The 8413-nt window shown below is 52.2% G+C and overlaps 1 protein-coding gene across 1 annotated transcript in view; it reads right to left on the reverse strand.

The window, feature by feature from the left end:
- The window catches only part of NDRG4 (NDRG family member 4), an 82415-nt gene extending 74261 nt beyond the window's left edge, over window positions 1-8154 (reverse strand). The window contains exon 1 of the mRNA XM_075940481.2: window positions 8136-8154. The gene's annotated coding sequence lies outside the window, so the exon portion shown is untranslated. The remainder of the gene's footprint in view (window positions 1-8135) is intronic.
- Between the last annotated feature and the right edge of the window lie 259 nt (window positions 8155-8413).

The following is an 8413-nucleotide window of genomic DNA, read 5'->3' on the forward strand; positions in this document are numbered from 1 at the left end:
CACTCCTGTCTCACGGCTTGCAGACTTGGTTTCGAGATGCCCACGACATTTGAGTTCCAAAACAAAAGACAGGACTATGCAGCACTTTAAAGACTAACAAGATGGTTTATTAGGTGATGAGCTTTCGTGGGCCAGACCCACTTCCTCAGATCAAATTGTGGAAGAAAATTGGCACAACCATATATACCAAAGAGATACAATAAAAAAAAAGTGAACACATATAAAATTGACAAATCAGATTTTAGAATGGGGAGGGAGGGCGGAGGTTAGTGTCTATGAGATAATGTGTTAGTGTCTAACCTCCCCCCTCACCCCCTCCTCTGTTCTAAAATCTGATTTGTCAATTTTATATGTGTTCACTTTTTTTTTATTATATCCCTTTCGTATTTATGGTCATGCCAATTTTCTTCCACTATTTGATCTGAGGAAGTGGGTCTGGCCCACGAAAGCTCATCACCTAAGAAACCATCTTGTTAGTCTTTAAAGTGCTGCATAGTCCTGTCTTTTGTTTCAGCCAGAGCAGACTAACATGGCTACATCTCTATTATTATTCTGAGTTCCAAAAGACACTCCTGTAGCTCCCATTGAAAAGCTTTGGCTTGATTTATCCAAGTCAGTTCCTAGGAACATAAGAACACAAGAACGGCCAGACTGGGTCAGACCAAAGGTCCATCCAGCCAAGTATCTTGTTTTCCAACAGTGGCAAATGCCAGGTGCCCCAGAGGAAGTGAACAGAACAGTGAATCCTCATGTGATTCCTCACCCGTCATCCATTTCCAGCCTCTAACAAACAGAGGCTAGGGACACTATTCCTACCCATCCTGGCTAATAGCCATTCATGGACACAACCTCCATGAATGTACCTAGTTCTTTTTTGAACCCTGTTAAAGTCCTGGTCTTCACAACATCCTCCAGCAAGGAGTTCCATAGGTTGACTGCACACTAAGTGAAGAAAAACTTCCTTTTGTTTGTTTTCAAACAAACAAAGATCCATTCATTTTCCCAACACTCCTGAAAGCTAAGTTTCATTGGCCCCCTTTTGTAAACTGAGGCACCGAGCAGCCAAGTCCACGGTTGCAGATTAGAATGAGGAACAGGACACAGGTCCTTAACCAAAGGACCAGCCAGCTCCCCTCAAAATGGCTGTTGCTCACAAGCAGCTTATCTGCGCCCTGAGGACACAGGGTACCCGGAACATAGGTGTGAGGGGGACAGAGACTCTGACAGAGACGTCCGAATGTCCTGACTTTTGAGAGCTTAAATCCCTCATTCCTGACCCACATCCCTTAGGGATGTGAATGGGTAACTGGTTAACTGGTTACCCAGGAAGCCCGCCCCCGTTTAATCAGTTAACTAGTTAAGCTTAACATTGGACTGGTTAACTCATTAAACGTGATTGGATATCCCTCACACCAATGTTTACATTCCGTTTCCCCTTTATTTAAGAAAAAACAAAGGAAAGAAAGTGCGAGAAAAGGGAAACAAAGTCCGACAATCTTAGCTAGCAGGTGTCACAGGCTTTGTCATTAGGCCACTGTCCCCTCTGCTCTGCTAAGATCAACCCACGCCAATGGATGGGGCCCATTTTGCAGGCATGCTCCCAGACCGCCTCCCCCGCCCCCCCCCCCCGTGGTATCTGGTGTGCCTTCTCCCCACCCAGTGCTACCTCCCACCAGCTCTCCTCCACCTAATTTCAGCTTCAGCCCTTATTTGCCTCATTCATTTCATTGCTGGTCTGTTTCTTCACCATCAGACTCTCTCTCAAGCCACGAGGCCTCCTTCCGGCACATCCACTTCCCTTCCTCTCTGCCTTCTGCTTCGGTGGCTGTTGCGCAGTGGTTGCCAGAGAAACCAAGACAGGCGCAAAGGGGATTGATGGTACCCGGGAGGGCTCTGGGCCGAGTTCTTCCAGCAAGGGCTGCATCTGAGGTACAAAGCTGAGGCGTAGGCCTAAAGCAGTGGTCCCCAACCTTTTGGGGCTGCCGGGCACCTGGGGGCAAGGCTGCTCGCACGCTGGGCACCCGGGGGCGGAGCCGCACATACGCCCGGGGGCAAGGCCACCCATACGCTACGTGCCCGGAGCTGGCGCCACCCATGCGCCGCACTCCCGGGACTGGTGCCACAACTGTGCTGCACGCCCAGGGTTGGGGCCGCCCATACACCACCGCGCACCCGGGACCGGAACAGCCCATGTCCCGTGCGCCCGGAGGCGGGGCAGCCACCGCTCATGTGCTGCGTGCCCGGAGCCGGCGCCTGTGCCACGCACCCAGGAGCCGGCAGTGCCCATGCGCCGCACGCCCGGTGGCGGGGCCACCATGTGCTGCGTGCCTGGGGCCGGCGCCACCCCTGTGCCGCATGCCTGGGTTGGCGCTGCCCATACGCTGCAAGCCCGGGGCCAGCACAGCCCTCATGCCGCTCACCCAGGGATGGGGCCTCCCATGTGCTGCGTGCCTGGGGCCGGTGCCGCCCATGTGCCGCACGCCTGGGCCGGCACAGCCCATACGCTGCACGCCCGGGGCCGGGGCCAGGGCCGGGGCTGGCACAGACCTCGCGCCGTGCATCTGGGGGTGGGTCCACCTAACCACCGCGTGCCCAGGCCCGGCACTGACCATGTGCTGCGCGCCCGGGGACGGCGCCGCCCATGCGCCACGCGCCTAGGGGCACGGCTGGCACCAATCACTCGGCAGGCACACAGAAATGGCCCGGCGGGCGCCATGGCACCCACGGGCACCGCATTGGGGACCACTGGCCTAAAGGAATGGACCGTCCATTCTCACATCATGGTTTAAACTTCAAGTTACAGAGAATCCACATAAGAACGGCCAGACTGGGTCAGACCAAAGGTCCATCCAGCCCAGTGTCCTGTCTGCTGACAGTGGCCAATGCCAGGTGCCCCAGAGGGAGTGAATCGAACAGGTAATGATCAAGTGATCACTCTCCTGCCATCCATCTCCACCCTCTGACAAACAGAGACTGGGGACACCATTCCTTACCCAGCCTGGCTAATAGCCATTGATGGACTTAACCTCCATGAATGTATCTAGTTCTCTTTTAAACCCTGTTATAGTCCTACCCTTCACAACCTCCTCAGGCAAGGAGTTCCACAGGTTGACTGTGCGCTGTGTGAAGAAGAACTTCCTTCCACCGGCTACACTAGTTTAAAACTGTCAGTGGTCCGGGAGCCCAGGTTGCAGAGGAAGGCAAAAAACCCTGCAGGGTCTCTGCCAGTCTGGTGATCAGTTAGACCAAAGGGGAACAATCATTTTTGATGGGGGCCATTCCGAGAATTTGGTAGGTGGTCAAGGGCTGTGGAGGAGGTGCGGGGGCGGGGCCGGAGGTTGGGTGCAGAAGGGAGCTTGGGGTAAGGGAGTGGGGTGCAGGAGGGGGTGTGGAATCTGATAGGGAGTTTGAAAGAAGGAAGGGATCGTGACCTGTGGCAAGGGATTAGGATGCAGGAAGAGGTGCAGGGGTTGGAGTCCGGAAGGGGGTGTGGGAGGGGATTCTGACCTGGAAGCGGGGTGCAGGAGTGAGTGCAGAGTCTGGAAGGGGGTTGTGACCTGAGGCAGAGGTGTAGTAGGAGGTTTAGGTTGTGACCTGGGGCAGGGGATTTTGGTGCAGGGTCTGGGTGGGGGTGTGGGTTCAGGAGGGGGGTGCAGAAGGTTTGGATTATCTGGGCAGGGGTCGAGATGGGGAGCAGAGGGTTGGGGAGAAGGGAGAGGCTGGGGCACCAGGTGCTCGGCGTGCTGCCGTTCCTCTTCCCCTGCAGCTGGAGCTCTTTCGCCACAAGGGCTGGAAAGCTCTGTCCCTGCACTGCCTTCACCTGGAGGCTCTGCCCCCCGCTGCTCCCATTGGCTGTGAATCATGGTCAATGGGAGCTGCGGGGGGGCCATGCCTGCTGGCAAGCACAGGGCAGTGTGGGCTGCACAGAACCACCTGTTCCTCCGCACCAACAGCAGCTGCCCCAGGAAAGTGTCCCAAATCCCAATCCCCTCCTGCACCCTAAAACCCTCCCAGACCCTACATCTCAACCCAGAGCCCCAACCCTGAGCCCCCTCTTGCACCCCAAACACCTCATCCCCAACCCAACCCCTGAGTTCACACCCACAGTCGGAGTCCTCACCAAACCCTCAGTCCTGCCTCAACCTGCAGCCCCCTTCCATCCAGTGAATCCCTCCTTTTTGGCCCCACTGGAGCCTGGGGGCTCCCACAAAATCTAATCACCCTGAGCCCCCAGAAGAGTTAATCCGGCCCTGTATGCAGGGCAGCACAAATGAGGCACGGGTCTGTATTGAAATTTGAGTTTCTACTGACTTTGCTAGTGCTTTGTATGTGACCTGTGAAACTTGGCAAATACCTAGATGAGTTGATGTCTGGAAGATCTCTGAATATCCCTGGTGAAACTCACTCAGGAGCAACGTTCTCCAAGCCCCTGCAGGATCTGTCTCTCTTGGTCCCCCTCTGACACATATCAGAGGGGTAGCCGTGTTCATCTGGATCTGAGAAAGCGACAAGCCTTATAGACTAACAGATGTATTGGAGCATAAGATTTGTGGGCAAAGACCCACTTCGTCAGATGCATCTGACAAAGTGGGTCTTTGCCCATGAAAGCTTATGCTCCAATACATCTGTTAGTCTATAAGGCGCCACAGGACTCCTTGTCCCTCTCATGACAGTTCTTGGATCGAGTGTGAGGGACCCTCCTCTCTGTCCAGGACTGATAATTTTATAAAGCTTCAAGTCCTTGGTCTGCCCAGCTGCTTGAACCCAGTGAGGCATACCTCCAGCAGACATGGTACGTGCCTGGCTCCAGCACGGGGGATCTGCATTAATGAAGCCCCCAGTGACTTTTGGTCCTTCTAGGAGCATTCATCTGAGCCAGGAACACAATCGCTAGCCAGCCCACCGCAGTACATACAACAGTGTAACGTGAGTACAATATAATCATAGAACCATAAACTCATAGAACACTAGAACTGGAAGGGCCATCAAGAGATCAAGTCCGGTCCCCTGCCCTCAAGGCACAACCAAGCACCATCTAGAATAGACCATCCCTGAGAAATGTCTATCCAACCTGCTCTGAAATATCTCCAGTGATGGAGATTCCACAACCTCCCTAGGCAATTTATTCCAGTGCTTAACCACCCTGGAAGGTAGTTTTTCCTAATGTCCAACCTAAATCTCCCTTGCTGTAGTTTAAGTCCATTGCTTCTTGTCCCATCATTAGAGGTCGAGGAGAACAATTTTTCTCCCTCCTCCTTGTAACACCCTTTTACATACTTGAAATCTGCTATCATGTCCCCTCTCAAGCTATGTCTAGACTGCAGAGTTTTTTCGGGATACTGGAGATATCCCGGAAAAACTCTGCCATGTCCAGGTGATGCATCCACTTTTTCGGAACAGTTTCCAAAAAAGTGGGTGCGTTCTTTCGGCATCCCTGTATTCGTCTTGGTGAAAGGAATAAGGGACGTTCCGAAAGAAGAGGGTTTTCCGAAATTTGGCCCCAGAAAAGCCAGTTCCAAAAAAAAGCAGAAAAAATACACAAATTGCAGTTCGCAATTTGCGTATCTTTTTCTGAAACCCTCCCACAATCTAGATGTAGCCTCAGTCTTCTCTTTTCTAAACTAAACAAGCCCAGTTCTTTCAGTCTTCCCTCACAGCTCGTGTTTTCTAGACCTTTCATCATTTTTGTTGCTCTCCTCTGGACCTCGTCCAATTTCTCCGCATCTTTCTTGAAATGTGGCACCCAGAACTGGACACAGTACTCCAACTCAGGCCTAATCAGCGCCGAGTAGAGCAGAAGAATGACTTCTTGTGTCTTGCTCACAACACTCCTCTTAATGCAGCTCAGAATCTTGTTTGTTTTTTTTGCAACAGCATCCCACTGTTGACTCATTATTAGCTTGTGGTCCCTTTATGACTCCTAGATCCCTTTCTGCCGTACTCCTTCCTAGACAGTCGCTTCCCATTCTGTATGTGCGAAACTGATTGTTCCTTCCTAAGTGGAGCACTGTGCATTTGTCCTTATTCATCCTGTTTAACTCAGACTATTTCTCCAGTTTGTCCAGATCACTGTGAATTCTGACCCCAGCTTTCAGTCGGAACATTCCATGTTTCCAACCAGGCAGCTCAGCACAATAGCTTGAATGTTCCCTGTTTCCAAACATCATGCCCGCGACAGTGACCCAAGCGTGGCCTCTCGCTGAGAGGAGTGATGGCAATTTCCAGTCCAGACACAGATTGAAAACACCATCTGGCAGCTGCTGCGGGATTGCATGCCACAAAGTGGAGAGAAAACAACCGGCGGCAGGCTCTAGAATCCAATGGTGCGTGTGCCCACACACCCCTGCTAGTAAAGGGACACACAATACCTGGCTGTAACATGTAAAATGCGAAGAGCCGCACCAGAATTGTCGAGGGGGAAAAAAAAAAGGAGGCTGTCCCTTTAAGAAACAAGCGTAGGTTTTTTTCCTGTGCTTTGTCCTAAGCTTAGGCTTAGGCCATATCAGGCTCTCATCATTGGCCGCCATCTTGGATGCCATTTTGAATCGCCACCCCAGTGAGCACAGGGGAACCAGGAGGGAGGACATGGAAGGGGCGCACTTTTGGGGGAGAAGAGCTACATGCGGCTCACGAGCTGCAGGTTGGCCACCCCTGCTGTATCAGCACATGATTTCTCACGTACTGCCCCAATGCCTGTGAAAGTAACTGGGAATCTTGCGTAAAAGTCCCACAGACGCAGTGAAAGGGGGACAGGGCCACAGAGAGCTCTAGGGCCCGAAAAGGCATCGTTTCCAACGACACTCCCGGGGGATCTTTCCCGTTTTGAAAAATAAAGCTAGTCCTGCCTCGGTTGGCAAGTGAGCCCGCTACACCTCTTGGTCAGCAGCCTCGAAGGGAGACAATTCCCTGGAAAAAAACGTGGAGACGTCTCCATTCTGATCCCAATGCAGAATTAGGAAAAGGGCAGAAATCATCGAATCATAGAGCTGGAAGAGACCTCAGGAGGTCATCAAGTCCAGTTCCCTGCCCAAGGCAGGACCAATCCCAACTCAATCAACCCAGCCAGGGCTTTGTCAAGCCGAGACTTGAAAACATCCCCCGGATGGGAAAAGCATTTCCTGCGCCGACTTAATTAACAGCACCTGCATGGGCACCTGGTCTCCCTCCAGTTCTCGGAATCAATCCTCCACTAATGCAGGGCTACTCAACACGTGGCCCATGCATGCGACCCGCGGCTCATTTGTTTGTGGCCTGCGGTGCGGTTTGGGTTTCCCCGGGGCTCAACACGCGGCCCACGGGTGGGATCCTTTGACCATGGCCTCCACTGGGAACACGCTCCACAACGGCGAGTCAACAGAACGTTCTTCTCTTAAGATGCGTTTTAGTCGTTCAATTCCTGGACTGTCATTGCTCATTCAAAGTGCTGTCAGATGGGTGGAAATCAGGTAAATGTTGCATTTTATTAACAGCAGCAGAACTGACTAAAATGGGGCCTTTGTGTTGTGTAGTCTTGCCTTCATCTTTGTGTTCATGCCCATCCATGTGAAAGAAGCTATTTGCATATATTTGCATGGATATGCAACCGCTCTTAAGTTGCAGCCCTTAGCACGTCCTGGGAGCATCACGGTGGCTTCCAAAGTTGAGTAGCCCTGCTCTAATGCAACTAGTGCCTGGGTCTGAACCCAGACTGGCCAGGCTCAGGGTGGTTGGAAGCTGTCAGATATGCAGACTCCTCTCCTTGGAACCTTCTCATAATCTTAGCCTGGAAGGGAAGATGAAATACAGGGGGTGGGGAATTCCTTCCTGACCCCTGTTCCGCTCAGTTTATGGCCTGAAGCATGAGGGTGGCTTCCGGCTGTGGAACGACAGGTGGGAAGATGCAGAACAGCTTGAAGTTCTGAAAAACATCCATGTGAGAACCGATCTATCTGACACCTCGTCTCTTGCATTCATGCGTGTCTCCAGACAGAAGCGTGTTTTAATATACCAGCCTATGAGAGCACTGCAAATAGTACCCTCCCTTACTCCCCCATATTGCTCGATGGCATATAAATAGACACCAACACAGAGACAGAGCAGTGAGGGGGCGTCTGTAGAAGAGGAAAAGGGACACATAGAAACAGATGCCAACCCACCAATGATGCTTGAAGGTCCTTCGCTGTACAGCGCAGATGGTTTCCAGTGAAGTTGATCTGTCTATGTTGAAGCGCTTCAGGCACATCACAGGGACTGATGTATGCTCCTTCCTGCACACTGGAAGAGAAGAAATAATTTGATCATCATTGTGGTCTGGTGACTGGCTGACCTGCACATGCCCACCTGACGGTCACTTTTGGGGAGGATTGAAGGGAATTTTAGTTGCTGGGCCACTTGGATTCACAACTGGAGATTCCCCTAAAGGGGCTCATTTTCA

This window comes from Pelodiscus sinensis, chromosome 12, assembly GCF_052426305.1.
Source record: "Pelodiscus sinensis isolate ZL-2025 chromosome 12, ASM5242630v1, whole genome shotgun sequence".
NCBI classification, from domain to species: Eukaryota; Metazoa; Chordata; order Testudines; family Trionychidae; genus Pelodiscus; species Pelodiscus sinensis.